Genomic DNA, 19,543 nt, shown 5'->3' with positions numbered 1-19,543 from the left:
TAAGCTAATCAACTATCTTACTTATCCAGAGGGCCTGATCCAGTTGGGGGCTCCTCAGCTATTGGTTCAAAGTTCATGTGTTTCCATTAGTTTGGTTATTTGTCCCTGTACCTCAAGTATTCATAAATATGGTTATAGAATAGCTGTATGTGATGTAGAACTTGCAGGCCTATCAAGAACCACATCTTTAAAAAAGGCAATCTATACCAGGTATCAAAAAGTGAGGCACTGTGGTAAAAGAAGAGGTAACAGCTTGTCTATGCCAATCCCAAGTTCCTACACATATTGAATGGGCAGCATGGGTCTCTATGTGCTGGTATATATATTCCAAGGGAATAAGGAATCAGTTATTTGTATGTCACCAATATTTCCTTGTATTGCAAGAGTTGATGAATGGAGAAAATAAGAAAAAAATTGTTGAACATTCAGATTTGTCAGAAATATTCTAGAATCCAGTACTTCTATACATAACATTTACAGGGTAATCTTACTGTCCTTTGTAGGAGTTCTGGAAGGTGAATAACACAACTCATATCTCAGAATGAACTTCCTGCCAATCATATTCCTCACATTGCTTCTTCTGTTCTTCATTCTTCAGGTTTTCTTTGGACAATTTCAACCTGAAAGATAATGTTCTATGTCTACCAGATAGCACACAAGGATACATGTTTGCCCCAGGCCATACTTACTTTAATGCTTTATTTTAAATGAATCCAGATAGGGCTGCTTATCTCAGATGATGCCCATGGAATTCAGTTTCTTTCAGACTTGAGAGAAGAGATGCAAAGAAATGGAATATGTTTAGCTCTTGTAAATGTGATCCCAGATAGCATGAATTTATACAGAGTAAGGACAGCAATATATGACAAACAAATCATGACACCATCAGCAAAGGCTGATATTATTTATAAAGAAATGAAATCTACCCTATAAATCAGCTTCAGAAGATGGGGGTATTTAGGTATACAGAGAATCTAGGTCATCACCTCAGAATGGGATGTTACCAAAAGTAAGAGAGATTTCAGCCTTTACCCCTTCCATGGGGCTGTCACTTTTGCAAACCACCACGGTAAGCTTTCTAAATTTAAGAATTTTATGCAAACAATGAACACTTCCAAATATCCAGTAGACATTTCTCAGATGAGAGCAAAGTGGAATTATTTTAACTGTTCAATATGCTAACCATTATAATGCAATGAATAATTGTTCATTCAACACTACACTGGAATAGTTCTGACAAAAAAAATTTGACACAGTCCTGAGTGAAGAAGGTTACAATTTATACAATGCTGTGTATGCTGTTGAAGAATGAAATCATTCTTCAACAAGTAGAATTTCATCAAATAGCCAAACTCAAAGGATTATTTTATGACTATTATCAGGTAACATAGATAACATATCTTACTTTCTATATGCTTAAGTCATGATATTTTTAAATGGCCCCACAAATGTTCAAATGAATTTGTCAGAGACTGTTCTCTCAATATAGAGATATCTATTCCTGAAAACACCATAATATAAATCTTTTTCATGGAGAAATAGACTAAACAAAATTAACATTCAATGGATGATAACATTTTGTATGAGGACAAGTTATTTGTGTGAGAATGTGCCCCAATGAATTTACTATTGGAAACAGTAAATGAAAATTTTATCCTAAATTTCTGAAGTGACAAGTATAAGAGAATTCCTTTCTCAAGAAACAAAGTATGTGTTGATCAGTGTCAGGAATATTTATTTATATGAAGTATCAGTTAACTATATAGACAAATGATAAGGACTGCATGTTGTTATTAACTTTGTTTTTATTTCATATATGTATACTGTAATTTACATGATACACGCTCCATCACTTCCTTTCAACAACTTCCAGGAAAACTCTCATTCCTTCTTAATTTACAACTTCTCTGCCTTAAAATAATTTTTGCTATAAACACACACACACACACACACACACACACACACACACACACACACACACTTATGTAAAAAAAATCCATTGCCAGAGTCCAGCTCTGTATGAGGTCAGTGTCTGAAGATGGGTGGATGCAGGAACAGTGTGGTGAGGAATCAGACATGGGACACTGCTTGGTTTCATTTTAGGAGAGATGGACAGAGAGAAAGAACATTATTCTATGGCTTGTCCTACTCTGACAGGAGCCATGCCCTGCAGGAAAGGTACTAGTAGAAGATGTAGGGAGTCAATGGGAGAAGGAAGTGAGCCAGGCCATGGTGGTCATGAGAAAGTCACTAGGAAGAATAGATGCCAGTAAATTTTCAAATTGTGAGCTGAAATCAATAAAATAGAAACAAAGAGTACAATACAAAAAAAAATTAATGAAACAAACAGTTGGTTCTTTGAGAAAATTAACAAGATAGACAAACCCTTATCCAAACTATCTAAAAGACAGAGAGAGGGAATCCAAATTAATAAAATCAGAAACAAAAAGGGGGACATAACAGCAGACAATGAGGAAATCCAGAGAATCATCAGGTCATACTTCAAAAACCTCTACTCAACAAAACTGGAAAATCTAAAAGAAAAAGATAATTTTCTGGATAGGTACGACATACCTAAATTAAGTCAAGACCAGATAAGCTATTTAAATAATCCAATAACCCTAAGGAAATATCAGTCATTAAAAGTCTCCCAACCAAAAAAGGCCAGGACCAGATGGTTTCGGTGCAGAATGCTACCAGATCTTCAAGGAAGAGTTAATACCAATACTCTTTAAATTGTTCCACACAATAGAAGCAGAAGGAACATTACCAAACTCCTTCTATGAGGCTACAATTACCCTGATTCCTAAACCAAACAAAGATGCAACAAAGAAAGAGAACTACAAACCATCTCTCTCATGAACATTGATGCAAAAATACTCAATAAAATACTGGAAAACATACTCCAAGAACACCTCATAACAATCATCCACCATAATCAAGTAGGCTTCATCCCAGGGATGCAAGGGTGGTTCAACATATGAAAGTCCATCAATGTAATATACCATATAAACTAACTCAAAGAAAAAACCCACATGATCATTTCACTAGATGCAGAAAAGGCATTTGACAAAATCCAACACCTCTTCATGATAAAGGTCTTGGAGTGATAAGGAATACAGGGAACATACCTAAACATAATAAAGACAATTTACTGCAAGCCAACAGCCAACATCAAAGAAAATGGAGAGAAACTCAAAGCAATACCACTAAAATCAGGAACAAGGCAGGGCTGTCCCCTCTCCCCCTACTTATTCAATATAGTACTTGAAGTTCTAGCCAGAGCAATAAGACAACATAAGGAGATTAAGGGGATACAAACTGGAAAGGAAGAAGTCAAGCTCTCCCTATTTGCAGATGATATGATAGTATACATGAGTGACCCCAAAAATTCAACCAAAGAACTGATGCAGCTTATAAACACCTTCAGCAGCTTTGCAGGATACAAGATCCACTCAAAAAATCAGTAGCCCTCCTATATACAATTGAAAAACAGGCTGAGAAGGATATCAGAGGTACATCACCCTTTACAATAGCCACAAATGATATAAAATTATTGGTGAAATTATTAAGGCCACTCCATGTAGTTAAAAGGGAGGTTTATTTTGTGGGGTAACTTACAAATGAAGGGGTAGGTTGCAGGGTCTGGCAAAGGGATAGCGCAGTCCGGCGGTGTTCCCTGGAGAACTCTGCTTGGTCTACCTCCAGCGTCCAGCGTCCCCAAACCAAGAGAGCGACCTCCTCTTGATCCTCAGTCTTCCGCTCCCTCCTCTGCCCCGCCTTGTGTTCGTGATCATTACTGAAGTCTCAATGGGGGTTGGAACTTCCAGGCCAATGCTGGAATGGCTATCCACTACATCTCCCCCTTTTGTCTAAATAAGAAAGTTCTAACCTAATACAAGACTATATGCAAAGAGATGGTTATCAAATATTGTCCAGGAGTAATGAGGGATAATGAGTTAGATAAGTTGGAATTATAATAAGTGCAAACAATATCAAGCAAAAAACACATAGTAAAATCCAGGGAAGTCTAGGGCATGGGTAGGTGGCATGTTACAAGGATCATTCCAAAAGGTGTACTATACTAAAGAACCTGAGTCTAATACTTAATATATTCTATCTAAGATATTATATATGTATATATACTAAGTTGTAACTATAACTGTTAATCTCTAACCTCATCAAAGACCTAAGAAGGAATATAATAATACCTGAGAAATGGGAGGACGCAAGCAACTTTCAGGAGTCTGGCAAGAGTAGACAGAGACAGCTAGCAGCCTGGACAGTCACCTAATGTTTCTCAGTATTGTTGGTGCATTCAAATTGGCTACAGGCCTAGAGTATCTGACAGACCATTTTCAGAAGCAGGAATTCTGAAAGACCATCTTACCCTGTCTTGGCAAAGTATGGTGGTCGCTTTCCTTGTGCCCCGCTTGTCCAGAAAGGACAGCATTTGTACTGTCAGCAGTTGAGGCAATGGCAGTTCTTTGCCCAGTAGGCAATTTTGTGCCAAGAGGACAAACTTCCAAATGGAAATGTCTTAGAAGCCCAACATTCTCTCGGGATCAAATTGGTGCTGCCAGGAGCAATTGTGTCTCACGTCAACAGAATTCTAAATTATTTAAATGCCATATTCTCTAGGTCCATGAAGTGTTTGAAGATTATCTGTCCATTTGACCTATGTATTTATAAATCTGGATAACCTAACTAACATAATTATAGAGATGACAAGCATAGGTAACAATAACCTTGTAAGTCTCATCTACCTAAACAACCTAAGGACTAAGGCTTCCTATAAATAAGGCCCCAGGTGGAGCTCCAGGAGTCCAGTTGGCAAGAAAGAGGAGGGATGGTATGAGCGATAATTGTTGAGATCAAGATTGGAGAAAGCACAGGGACAAATAGACTAACTCATGGAAACACATGAACTATGAACCAATAGCTGAGAAGCCCCCAACTGGATCAGGCCATCTGGATAAGAGAGACAGTTGATTAGCTTGAACTGTTTGGGAGGCACCTAGGCAGTGGGACTAGGACCTTAGTGCATGAGCTGGCTGTTTGGAACTGGGACTTATGCAGGGACACTTTGCTCAGCCTGGGAGGAAGAGACTGGACCTGCCTGGACTGAATCTACCAGGTTAAGCTGAATTCCCAGGGGAGTCTTTGCCCTGGAGGAGATGGAAATGGGGGGTGTGCTGGGGGAAGGCTAGGGGTGGAGAATGGGGGAGGACAGGGGAACCCATGGCTGTTATGTAAAATTAAATTAAATTATAAAATAAAAAAAATAAAAGGGATGTATGAATCTCCTTGGGAAGGGGGAACAGAGGAGATCACAATGAGTAAACTGTAGTTGAGGGAGGGACAACTTGAAGATAGGGGATGAAGGATGAGAACATGAGGGAATGGGATGTTAGAGATGGAGGAGGGTCTCAGTGGAAGTGCAATGAACAAGATGTCTTGATAGAGGGAGACATTATGGTGTAATGGAGAAACTTGGAGCTAGGGGGAATTTCCCAGGAATCCACAAGTACAACGCCAGATTAGACTACTAGCAACAGTGGTGAGGTTGCCTGAACTGGCCTACACTGGTAATCAGGTTGGTGAATTTCATAACTGTCATCATAGAGCCTTCATCCTGTAACTGATGGTAGCTTAGGCAGAACTACCCCTGATAACACAGGGAGTTGCTTGGTCCTGCCTCAACTGAATGTACTAGGTTTAACTGCTCCCCTATGGGAGAACTTATTCTATTGTAGGAGGAGGTAATGGGTGGGGGAGTGGGTAGATGGATGACAGGGGCATCTGTGGTAAAATTTTTTTTAAAGTTTTGCATTCAAATGGGTATAAGTTGTTCCACAGATACTTCACATAATCCACAGGACAAGCTACTATGGAAAGAGCTCATCAAACATTAAAAATGGCAAATTATTAAATTATAAACAGAAAATTTTAAATATATATCTTCACATTATATTTTTCAACATGACCTTTTTGTAATTAACCATTTATATAACAATGAATAATGTCTTACATCTATGCTTCGATATTGACAACAGGATAAAAAAAAAAGTTGCAAAGGCTTTAGTAAAATTAAAAGAACTTTGACAGGTCAATGGAAAATCACTGATATGCTCCTAAGAGTAGGATGAGGATATGCAAGTGTTTTTCCACATAACGCTGATTCTCCAATTTGGGTCCCTGATTACCTGATTTGACCTTATGGCTGGCCTTCCTCTTCAGTATCCACAACAAATTAGCCTGACTCCACTCCACCAACATGAAGAAGCCATGAGTGACTGTAAAGAGCCAAAGGCTATTGTCACAAAGCTCATGCCCCCACTTCAGCAGCTCCATTTAAAAAAGGTTGCCAAGGAGCTGACATGCAAGATCTACTGCTAATTTCTCAATTCCAACCTAGGGTCAATTCAATAAAATCTTACAACAGACACAAATCATAATTACAAAACAAGGCCTTCCACTTTCTGCTGTAAAGCTGCTTGTTGCTACAATGATTATTATTACTGCTCAGTATTTTTTATTCCTCATGTTCTTGCTAAAAATGGTAGTACCTATTGAACACATGTTTCAGACCCCCCACACACACTTTTTCATGAAATTTCATGGGATGTCCCTAACATAAAAGTTGTAACTAATAATACTAATCTCATGGGAGAAGAAGGAAATTCTCTCATTCTACATAATACTAGTCTTAATGTCTCCTATTTTGGACACACTAGGAGATTTCCTACATGTTTTACTACCAAAACAAGAAACATGCCTATGTCCAGATACCTGCTTGCTAATTGTCCTAATCTAGCTGTAATACAAAGCATATGAATTCTTAAGTTAAAGTCTATCATTTAATCTTTGAAACACCTATGCAAACTTATGAGTTACTACTTCCTGACATTCCTCCTTGCAAAAAATCGTAAGACAATGGATGTCACTTGGAAACATATTAGTAGAACAATAAAATATCCTTATTGCCATGACTGTGTTTTATTCTAAAGAAGGAGATTTTATTTCAATTCCTCCCACACTTTTACAAACTGGTTGTTGGTCTATATAAAGTCTTGATATTGATTATAGATAACACCTTGAGAATAATATGCTTTATTCATGGAATGATTTTTCTAACCATAGGCCAATTTTTATTAATAAATGGTATGGTCTTGGATAGCCATCACCTATATTTTGGAATCTTTATACAAATAAACCTCAAAAAAGACTTTCACATACAGGCTGCTTCAAATTTTGTAGAATTAAAGAGGCCCAATATTAAAGATCCAGAAATATTAGCAATACAGGTCTGTGTTTTTGCTCACATTTCTATACTAAATTTATTGTCACTGAATCTAAATCTGCTTACATTGTAAAATGTTCATCTTGTACTGTTATAATTGTATTAGTTCCTCATACGATACAAGAATTTTTGTTGTAATAAATCTACCTCTAATGTTTTACTACCTGTAAATCTAAGCCAGCCTTGGTTTATGATCCAGGTATACAAGTATTAAAAACAGTCACTAACAATCTTACAGGACCTAAGATATTCATAGGTCATCTTATACTTGGAATTACTGTATTAATTGGAATAATGCAATCTATGATAGCCTCTGCTATTGCTTTGATTCAATAAATACAAACTGCAGAGCACATTAAACAATTTTAAAAAAATGTCTCTTTAGCATTATTTATATAAGCAAAGACTGATAAAAATTTAGAGGACAGAATATATGCATTAGAAGAAGCAGTTCTATATATAGATAATCAGATTCAAAATATTAAATTAGAGTAACTATTTCTTGCCATTCTCAATTTAAGAGGATATGTGTTGCTCCACATCAATATAATTGATCAAAGTAATTTGAGAGCTGATTAAAACCCACGTCCATGGCATATGGAATAATTCCAACTTGTCTACAGATACTCAACTTTTATATCAACAAATTACAGCTGTAAGCTTCACCCAATCAGACTCTTCTTCAGTTTCAAAAGTTATAAACAAATTCTTATAGCCATGACATTCTTTGTCTCAGGACAAAATTTCTTATGTTTAATTATCAATCTGGGAATAATTTTAGGAATTATTATAATCCTAAATCTTGTTCTACCAATCATAAACAAAGATTAAGAAGTACCATATGTGCCACACAACTAGATATACAAACCTCAAAATTAATAAATACAAAAGGGGAAGTGGCATCTCCCTAGAGAATGGTGAAAGTCATCAAACAAGCATAAATACTTGACCATATTCCAGCAAAGCTGAGCCACATGACATGATTGTTGACCTGATGCTCATTACTTTCCATTTAAACCTTTGCATGTTACTCTCTTGGAGGCTATTAGCACAATGATTTACCCACATCTTTCCTGAGGAAATTGTTTCTAAACCCCCATGAAGAAATTCTGAACATACTAGACTCTGTTTTCAGGGAAGTAACCATAATTGGCTCTACTTGGGAATCTTCTCTATGCTTTGGAGATTGTTATCTGCCCCAGAGCAAACACAAGAACAAAATAGAACTATATAAATTTGAAAGAAGTTGACAAACATTTAGCAGGATAGGAGAATTGGCAGCAGTTCAGAGTACAAAACTCCTTACACTATACTTAGAATTTCTTAGAAACATAACCCAAAAGGTGGAGGAATATATATATCCTCTAAAGAATTCAGCAATAAGAACTAGGATGAAGATAACAAAACAGCGTCTGTAGGTGGGGTAAGAATAACAGAAGAATGTAAGAAGAACAAAGTATTATGATTTGTCACTCCTTTTTTTAAAAACAGACTTAATTTACTTTACTTATTTTTCTTGTATAAAAAGCCTTATGTGGTAGCCATAGCCAGTGTCTGGTCCTCTGAACAAGTCTCTGGTGTGGGCTTTTACAAAGTGTTCATTGAATTTCTTATGGGGAGACTTGGTGAACACAATCTCTTTCCAGAGGTCAGGAGTCAGGAGCCATAGGTCTTAATAATGGCATAAGAGGGGTCCTTGACTAAGTTACCCAGGGTGTCAGTGCAGTTCTTGATTGATGTATAATAGTCAAGAATATTGGACATCATTAGTAGCTTCTTAGGCACAGTAGTAGAGACTATGCCAGCAACTCTGGGTTTGAAGATGAGATGTACCAACACAGAGCCACAGTAGCCTGTCATTTTGCACCAAACAGTGTGGGGCTTGCCAATATTGTCCCCCCAGGAGCCTCTCTTCATGGGGAGAATGGAAAGATTGGCCAAGATGATGGCCCCATGAATGGAAGACTGACATGACCATTGTAGTCCCCTGTAGGGACAAAACACTTGAACCTGCTCCACTGACTAACACAAGGCACCTTCTGCTCTGTCATGGTCTTCAAAACCTCTTTTTTTGTGTGGAGGCACCCAGGGAAAAAACTCAACAATCTCAGATTCCTTAAAGGGCAGGTACAGCATGAAGATCTCTTCCAGGGACTTGATCTTCATGTCCTTAACCAGGATGCCCAGCTTGGTAAGGGGGATCCACACCTTGTCTATGGCTTTACCTCCAGGAGAGTCATGGCCTTGACCATAACCTCAGGGACATAGGATGGATAATAAAATATATTCTATCTGTAGTTAACCTTTAACTCCACACAAGGGAGCAAAGAATGCTTGGGGAAAATGATATGAATTGTATCTCTTGATATAATCATGAACACCTCTGAAAGTTTTATAAAGAAGTGTTCTGATTACTAGTCTGTTAGATTTTCAATGTCTTCCCATTTGGTTGTCTGACTCAATCCTCCCCTCAAATGATCCTTACAACCTCTCTGAAACCTGTTTACTGCTGGACTGGGCCTCAGCAACTAATGCACAAACAGGGATGCTGCAGAATTAGGCCCCATTTGTTGGTAAGGACAGGACTTCAATTAAGGATTTATAGAGCTGCCTGGGTAAGAGATAGATCAGGCAAGAGAGAGGTAAAAATAAAGAACTGAAAAAAAAATTGAGATGTCATGGGCCATAAGGAGTCTAAAGAAAGAAGAGTCTTTATAGACAGAATACAATGTACATTAAAGAAAAAGAGGTAATTAAAGTTAATACTACAATTTAAGCTAAAACTTAAATTGTTTTCTTATAATTTGTGAAGCAATATAGTTCATGATTCCCAAATCAGGAAACTTTAGGTTTAGAAATTTGGGATAGATTAGGAAAACATAATCAAGCCTTTTACCAGGAAAATGGGCTAGAGAATATAATACTCAAAAGTTTATGCATCACATCAAAGATTGCATCACGTAGCTCAGTTTTGGTGGACTTTTGTCAAGCAACTATGCTGGCTTCATGACTGACACAATTACCCTAGGAAATGGCTGTGCTATACTTCTACTACACAGCCTCACCTTTGGATACCTGGTCTACCTAACCAGTTTTAAAAATGTTATCCATGATGAGGCTGCAAGTTCTACATAACATATAGATACTACACAGACATAATTAGCCAATTAACATAACTCAAACTATTGTTTTATAGTGAAGTTATGTGATCCAGAAAACTCAATGTATCATCACATTGGTCAAAAGGGAAGGAAAATGTCAAAGTTATGTTGGGTAAAATATAAGGGTTCCTGATGATCTCATCAATAGCAAAAAAACATTTCCAAAAAAACTTATACTTCCATATTACTATTCTGATAAAAGTTCATGAGCATTATGGGAGATGTTCTAAACATAAGCAAGTCCATCAATTGCAGTGAACTTTGTAATATTTACATGCAAAATTTCCAAGTAAGTGCTATTTGTAAAAATAGGTTACTCTGATATGAGGCATTTTGTTATTGTGGAAATTCATAAAGATTATGTTTTATATCTGAAACCCACTATTATGTAAATCACAGTCCTATACATTCACTCTGTACTGTTTTTGCCTTGTAATTCTCATTCAAGGGATACATTACAAAATCCCATGACAGGTTGGGGATTTAGCTCAGTGGTATATATAATACATGGCACTTCCCCCTTTAATAATTTTTGTTAATTAAAAATTACATTCATATATAAAAAGTACTTTGATTTACTATGTTATGAATTGACTGATGCATTATGACATTTTATTGTAATTTCATTTTTTTACTCTTCACCTTCCTAAAAGTATCACATGAAACATACCTAATAATGTGTATAACTCAGGGCCACATTTCTAATGCTTGAATACCAAATTATGTTTTTAAACTTATAAACTACTTTTTGAAAACCAAACAGTATAAAATATTAAAGAGTAAGTCATCCAGATATATGTTTGGAAGACAGAATATGAATTCTGAATACACAATATGTTTCCTTCTGATGATATATGTATTTAAAGTACATTATATACCAGTATGAAATTGTCTAAGAATCAATGTACTTGAAAAAGGATTATGATTCATTCTCCTATGAGAGAATATGTTTAATCAATGAGAAAAATGATTTACTAATCATAATATGAAAACTCAAGTTAAACATTAATAAAATGTGAATTTTATACAAAGAGAGAAATTAACATTAATGATATTTCTAATATTTTTTAGCATATTCTTAATATATTCAAATGCTGATGTTCATCAAACATGGCATTTATTTAACATACATATCATTTAATTAAATATATCCATTCACCTCACATATAAAACAACTGAGTATTCATTTTACTTTAATTCAAGGAAGTCTTTAATTTATTTCTTATTTCTTCATTGACATAGACGTGACTCAATTGAGCACTGTTCAATTTACATGAATTTGTAGGCTCTTTGCAATTTATGTTGTAGCTGTATTCTAGCTTTAAGCCATGGTGATCTGATAAGACACAGGAGATGAATGCATTTTTTTTAATCTGTTGAGGTTTGCTTTGTTACTAGTATGTAGTCATTGTTAGAGAAAGTTCTATGAGGTGCTGTGGAAAAGGTATATTCTTTTTGTTTAAGTGGAATGTTCTGTAGATGTCTATTAAGTCCATTTGAGTTATAACATCTGTTATTTCTCTAATTTCTCTGTTAAGTTTCTGTCTGGAAAACCTGTCCATTGGTGGGAGAGGGGTGTTGGAATCTTCAACTATTAATGTTTGGGGTTTTATGTACAAATTAAGATTTACAAATGTTTCTTTTACAAATGTGGATGCCCTTGTATGTGGCGCATAAGTGTACAGAATTGAGACTTCATCTTTTTTTTTTTTTTTTACTTTTTAACAATTCTGGACATTTTATTGCAAATGTTTTAACAATTCTGGGATATTACTAATATATTCAGTTTTTTCCTTTTCTATTATTAAGAAATTTTTTCATTCATCTTACACATCAAACAAAGATCCCTCTCTTTCCTCCTCCTGCCCCTTAGCCTTCCCCTCCCAACCCATGCCCCAACTCCCTCTCACCAGAAGGCAAAGCCTCCTCTGATGAGCCACATTCAGTAGGGGCAGGTCCAAGCCCTTCTCCCTGCCTCGAGGCTGCACAAGGTGTCCCATCATAGGTAGTGGGCTCCACAAAGCCTGCTAATGCACCAGAGATGGATTCTGATTCTTGCAACACCTATTGATTATCTGTAATTCTCCATCTAGGGTGGGGACATGTGAGATTTTCTCTATCACTTTGGCAGGTCTACTGGTCACTATTTAGGCCATATTTAGGTGACAAATATGTAAAAATATCATAAGTTCAGCTTCAATATTATAGAGAAGAAACTGTCTCTCAGCAGGCACTCTAATCTTCCAGGTCTTACTGGTCTTACTGTCTTTCAGGCCCTTTCCAAGATGTTCCTTGTGCCCTGGGTTGAGGAGTCATGTTGTATATGTATCAAATCAGGTTTGGCGTCACATTTGTTCCTCACATATCTACAAGTTGGATGTTTCTGTTTTAGTCCCACTGTAGTGAAGAAGAAGTTTTATCCTGAGTGGCCAGGACTATGATTATCTGGGAATATAAGAATAAGTTCCCAGAATTATACTGATTCAGGAAATAGAAATAATTGGCTCTCCCTTAGACTCCAAGACATCAAAGTAATAGGCACTTGGCTAGTTTTACAGTAACAAACATATGTTGAGTGCCTTAAGCACAATTACAAAGGTGTTGGTTACCCCAAATGTATACTTGCCACAATCACACCTTTGAATATATAGTGCCATAATAGTTTTTATGGTGGTTCATAGACTTTACTGCTGAGTAGAACTTAGACTTGCTTTTTCTCTCTTGGCAGGTTTCAGCACCTTCAAATACTCTGAAAGCTAGTCTTCAGGGAGGAGACTCACAAGTCAATTTCATCTTAATATTTCCATGTCTGTATCTGATATGTCTGTTGTCCTAAGAAATAGGCATATTTCTGGGTGCCAACAAGGTGAGTATCCATAGCTCATATAGTTTGTGAAAGGCTTTTGGATTCTCCTACCAAATTGATTGTAGAAAACTTTCTCATGCCTGATACTGATGTTCTTATAAGATTGTCTGTGTATCTTGGAAACTTGTTATCAACCCAAGAAGTACAATTCATTTAATATTTGTATGTAATACACACACCAATTATATATGTTACACACGTATTTCTAATTTTCCTTTTTATTTAATCTTTTCCCAAATAATATATTTTGATCACATTTCCCCTTTGTAAATGTCTCCCCAATATTCCTCACCTGTTTATAAATTCAATTTCATGGTTTTTCTTACCTTCTGAAACAAAACAAAATATAAATGGAAATCATAAAATTAAACTAAAAAGAATAAAACAGAAAAGTGTTGAAAACAACACAAAATAAAAAGAAGCCCCTTTCCAAACACAAAAAAGAAAGAAAAACAAATGAATTATGTCTTGTGTTGGCCAACTAAAACACAAGGCATGACCTTTCCCCAGAGTGTGGTTGACATAACCATTAAAACTCCATACTAGAAAACTGATTTTCCCTTTTTCAACAAAACATTGCAAAAGGTTTCTTGTTCAGGGATGGGATTTGAGTCTACATCCACTTGTTAGTACCGGGATATTTTATGGCTTATACATCTACAGGTCTTATGCATCCTTCCAAAGTCTTGGTGATTTCATATGATTGTCAGTCTCTTTTTCCAGATGACATTGCTTCCATGCAGACATCCCCTATCTCTGCCTCTTAAAACTTTAACACCTCTTTTTCCACATAGATCCCTGAGGCTTGAGATGTAGGATTGCTCTATACTACCTCCTGTTTAGGTGATATTCCAGGGGACAAAACTTACTTCTTTGAGCAAATATAGAAAAGTTGAATTGTTACCCACCTAGAAACCTTTACCCTACTGACTAGCATGCAAGGTGCTACAATGTAATCTGCATGATACCAGAGAAAATATGGGTGGATAAAGACTAACAGGGCTCCATTTCTTAATGTTACTTCCATTCAACACGTACATTTAGAACCAAGCAATTGATCCATCTATGACACCTTCCCACATCTAGACTCATGGAATATTGAAAAAGGAAGGAAAGATCTTAACAGCCTGAAGATGAGGGAGGTTCCTGTGATAATATGTCTACTAGGAAGAGTAAAAGGTATATCATAGTCTTACCCACATGACAACCAAACTGTAAGGTAAACAAAGATGACATCATCAAACTTGATAAACTACATGGGGAAATGATTAAAGCTGGGAATGAAACAGATAGTCATCCACAGGAAAGGGAAAACAGATATTTTGAATATAATCTAAAATTTAAAAAATACAGATGGTTCAATAAAGTGATTTATCTCTGAAATTTTGAAGAGAATTTGAATTTGGTCTCATCCAAATAACATAACATTTTGGGACAAAGATGCACCCTAACAGACCTGCACAAGAGGCCAAAATGGAGAAGACCTCCACAGTCACCATGACCTTCCCCTTTGTGCTGTGGTAGACAGGGAGGAAGGTGACCCAGACACTGCAGAACACCAGCATGCTAAAAGTCAGGAATTTGGCTTCATTAAATCTGTCAGGAAGATTCCTGGCCAAGAAAGCCACAGTGAAGCTCCCCAGAGCCAAGGAGCCCAAGTATCCCAGGACAAAATGGAATGCAATGACTGAGCCTTTGTTGCACACAATGATGATCTGCCCATGTTCAGAGTGAGTATCTGTATCAATAAAGGGAGGAGATGTGAGCAGCCAGATTCCACAGAGAACAAGTTGGATCATGGTGCAGATGGGAATGACAAAATTAGGTGCCCCTGATACCAGCATTCTTCTGATCCTTCTTCCTGGAGTAGTGAGCTTGAAGGCAAGAACAACAGTAATTGTCTTGGCCAAGACAGTAGACACAGCCACTGTGAAAAAGACTCCAAATGTGGTTTGCTGCAGGATGCAGGTGACTATGTTGGGACGCCCAATGAAGAGCAATGAGCAGAGGAAACAGAAGGTGATGGAGATCAGTAGGATGTAGCTGAGAATGCGGTTATTGGCCTTCACAATGGGAGTGTCATTGTACTTCACAAAAGCACCAAGAACAAGAGCTGTAAGGGCAGAGAAACCCAGGGACATGCAGGCCAGAGTCATCCCCAATGGGTCTTCATATGCTAGAAAGGAAACACGTCTTTGCAGACAGCGTGTGTGCTCTGCATTGGAGTAATGGTCATCTGGACAGCTCACACATTGCTCCATATCTGCCGGACATTAACAACAAAGACTCATAAATTTTCATTATTATATACTTAATCTTTTAGTGTCTGTACTAATCAAACAATGTCCCAATAATCATTTTGGTGACAATTTTCTTCCTTGTTGCTAAAGGGAACAGTTAAGACAGGCTGCTGTATCTCAACACACCATGATAATGGAGCACACCATCTACATGACAAAGGGAGCTGAGAAGCTTCTTATTCCTGTTAAAATTTCTATATTCATGAAAGTTATCAAAAATAAAAAAAACACATACTTACAATAGAAAACAGCTCAAATTAGTTGATTTCTCAAATATTATATTTATTATCTTTATATCTGTGGACTATGAATTGTGTGGGCATTTCCATGAGAGTAGCCCCCATATGCTCATACATTTCAATGCTTTGTAACTAGGGAGTGGCACTATTTGAAAAGATTAAAGTATTTCTTCTTATGGGAGTATGTAAGATGAGTTGCTAAATGATCTTTTTAATAAAAAACCTGTGTACAGATATTACGATGAAAACTAAAATATCAGAGAAATAGGACAAGACACAGCCTACTTCACCTTAGCAACTACTCAGTCTCCAGAGAGAGATACTAGCGGTATACTCATGCCTATAAACCCTTCTGTGTTCTGCCATCTTATTTCTTCTTCCACCCAGCTACATCACTTCCTCTTTCTGCCCAGCTCTATTACTTCTTGTCTGTCTATACAGACCTCTAGACCTCTATGGTTAACTAGCATTAGGATTAAAGGCATGTGCCACCATGCCTGGCTCTGTTCCCAGTGTGGCCTTGAACTCACTGAGATCCAGATGAATCTCTGCTTCCCAAATGATTGATGGTTGTGCTACTACTGCCTCTACATTTAATATTGTGGCTGACTATTTCTTCTGATCTCCATACAAGCTTTATTTATTAGAGCACAAATAATATGTCACCACAGTTTATTTTTTTTGTTTAAAATAAAAAAATATGAGTAATATAAAAAGCTATATATAATAAGTACAATACCTATATACATTATATACAGATAATAAATACATCAACAATGTCTAGTCCATTTGCATTTGACAGATTCAGAGAAAATACTCCATTATCTATCCTATCTTTGTGAATCCAAAGCATTGTACTTAATTTACCTTCTATCCTAATTACCAACCAAAAACTATTTTTGATGTCTTTCAAACTTACACACTTTACACTTCTTTAATGCATTTTGTTTCTGAAATTGTTATCAAGGAAAACTATAACTATCAAATCTTCAACTCCCTCAATGGCTCAAAAAGTAAATAATATTAACTGAGCAAGTGCAAACAAGAGACTTCCAAAAAATTTGAGAAATGACAGAAACTGCTGGCTGCCTGGATAGTCACCCAAAGTTTCTCTGCAACTTTGGGGCATCATCTTTGCCCTACAGGCTGAGCATATCTAATAGACTCATTTTTCTTTCTTTTTTTGGGAGGGTGGTCAAGACAGAGTTTCTCGGGTTGTTTTGGTTCCTGTTCTGGATCTTGCTCTGTAGACTAGGCTGGCCTCAAACTCAGAGAGATCCACCTGGCTCTGCCACCCAAGTGCTGGGATTAAAGGTGTGTGCAACCACTGTCAGGCATACCCATTTTTTAATGCAGGATTTTCTGAAGAGCTTTTCTGTCTTGTTTGGCAAGGATTGGCAGTCCTTCATTTTGTGTCCTGTTTGTCCATTTTTGACAGCACAATGTCAGCAGTCTAGACAAGGGCATTTTATTGCCCAGTAGCTAACTTTTGCCACAGTGAAAGTAAACTCTATATGGAGTATCTTCAATACCCATCATCTTCTCTGAAGTAGATTGTTGCTGCCAGTAGTAGACATGTCTCATTGTCAAAAAAGAAAAAAATCTATGTTATTAAAATGTCTTAAATGCCATAGCACAGACATTGAGAGCAACAATTAATAAATGGGACCTCTTGAAACTGAGAAGCTTTTGTAGGGTAAAGGACATGGTCAATAAGACAAAACAACAGCCTACAGAATGGGAAAAGATCTTCACCAACCTCACATCTGACAGAGGGCCAATTTCCAGAATATGTAAAGAACACAAGAAATTAGACATCAAATTACCCAACAGTCCAATTAAAACATGGGCTATAGAGCTAAACAGAGAATTCTGTCTGAAGACAGTTTACCTTGGAGAGCATGTGGAGCAAAGGGAACACTGCTACACTGTTGGTGGGAATGCAAGCTTGTACAACCACTTTGGAAAACAATGTGGTGTTTTCTTAGAAAGCTGAGAATCAATCTCCCTCAAGACCCAGCTATACCACTCTTGGGCATATATCCAAAGAATGCTCAATCATACCACAAGAACACATGCTCAACTATGTTCATAGCAGCATTATTTGTAATAGCCAGAATCTGGAAACAACCTAGATACCCTTCAACTGAAGAATGGATTTAAAGAAAATGTGGTACATATACACAATGGAGTACTACTCAGCAAAGAAAAATAATGACATCATGAGGTTTGCAGGCAAATGGATGGAACTAGAAAAAAATCATCCTGAGTGAGGTAACCCAGACTCAGAAAGACAAACTTGGTATGTACTCACTCATAAGTAGATACTAGATGTAAAGCAAAGGATAATCAGACTGCAACTCACAACTCCAGGGAGGCTACATAGTAAAGAGGACCCTAAGAAAGACACAGGGACCGCCCAATGACAGAGGAATGAATGAGATCTACATAAGCAAACTGGAGGTGGGGGTTGAGTAATAGAGGGCAAGGGTTGGGGGAAAAGGAGCTTAGGGAAGCAGGAGGTACCAGCTAGATCAGAGAACAGTGGGAGAATGGGGAGGGAGATACCATGATGAATGAAGACCCAATGGGAATAGGAAGAAGCAGAGTGCTAGAGAAGTGCCCAGAAATCCACAAAGATACCTCAGTGGTTGACAACCGGCAATGGTCCAGCAAGTGCCTGAGCTAACCTGCTCTGGAGAATGGATGCCCAAACACCCTGGCTGTCATGATAGAACTCTCATTCAGTGTCTGATGGAAGCAGATGCAGAGATCCAGGGCCAAGCCCCAGGTGGAGCTCCGGGAGTCCAATTGGCAAGAGAGAGGAGGGATTGTATGAGCAAGAGATATTGAGACCATGATTGTAAAAAGCACAGGGACAAATAGCCAAAGTAGTGGAAATGCATGAACTGTGAACCAATGGCTAAGGAGCCCTCATTGGAACTGGACCAGGCCCTCTAGATAAGGACAGTTGATTAGGTTGAACTGTTTGGGATGCCCCCAGGCAGTGGAGCCGGGACCTATCCTTGGTGCATGGGCTGGCTTTTTGGAGCCTGGTGCCTATGCTGGGACACTTTGCTCGGCTTTGGCATAAGGAGGAGGGGACTGGACCTGCCTGGACTGAATCTACCAGGCTGGGCTGACTCCCCAGGGGAGACCTTGCCTTAGAGGTGGTGGGAATGGGGCTTGTACTGGGGGGAAGGCTCAGGAGTGGGAGGAGGGAGGATAGGGTAATGCATGGCTGATATGTGAAATCAAGTTAATTATAAAATAAAAATTTATAAAAAATAAAATAAATAAAAATAAAAAATCTAAAATACCATATTCTGTAGATCTTTGAAGTGTTTGAAGATGACCTGTCTATCTAAAATATGTCTCTGTCTGACCTTGAAAACACATATGACTACATGTTGGAGTGTAATGACTAACTTGCCTTTCTTATTATCCTAACTAGTTGGTAATAATTTTCAAAGATTAGCAAATTGCATTACATTGTTAAATGAAATGTATAGGTACAATACCTATAATAAGATTAGAATGACATATTCAGTATTTTCTAACAAAATCAAATGCAAATTCATATCAATATAGAAAATTTCTGTGCAATATACAAAAATCAAATCCAATGTAAAATGTTTAAAACTAGTAATTGCCTTCTAAAAAAAGATTCAATA

At 37.3% G+C, this 19,543-nt stretch overlaps 1 pseudogene; it reads right to left on the bottom strand.

The window, feature by feature from the left end:
- Positions 1-14,688: 14,688 nt before the first annotated feature.
- LOC118571472 overlaps positions 14,689-19,543 on the bottom strand; it is a 33,980-nt pseudogene continuing 29,125 nt past the window's right edge.

This window comes from Onychomys torridus, chromosome 21 (assembly GCF_903995425.1).
Source record: "Onychomys torridus chromosome 21, mOncTor1.1, whole genome shotgun sequence".
NCBI classification, from domain to species: domain Eukaryota; kingdom Metazoa; phylum Chordata; class Mammalia; order Rodentia; family Cricetidae; genus Onychomys; species Onychomys torridus.
This window is presented reverse-complemented; position numbering and strand designations above follow the sequence as displayed.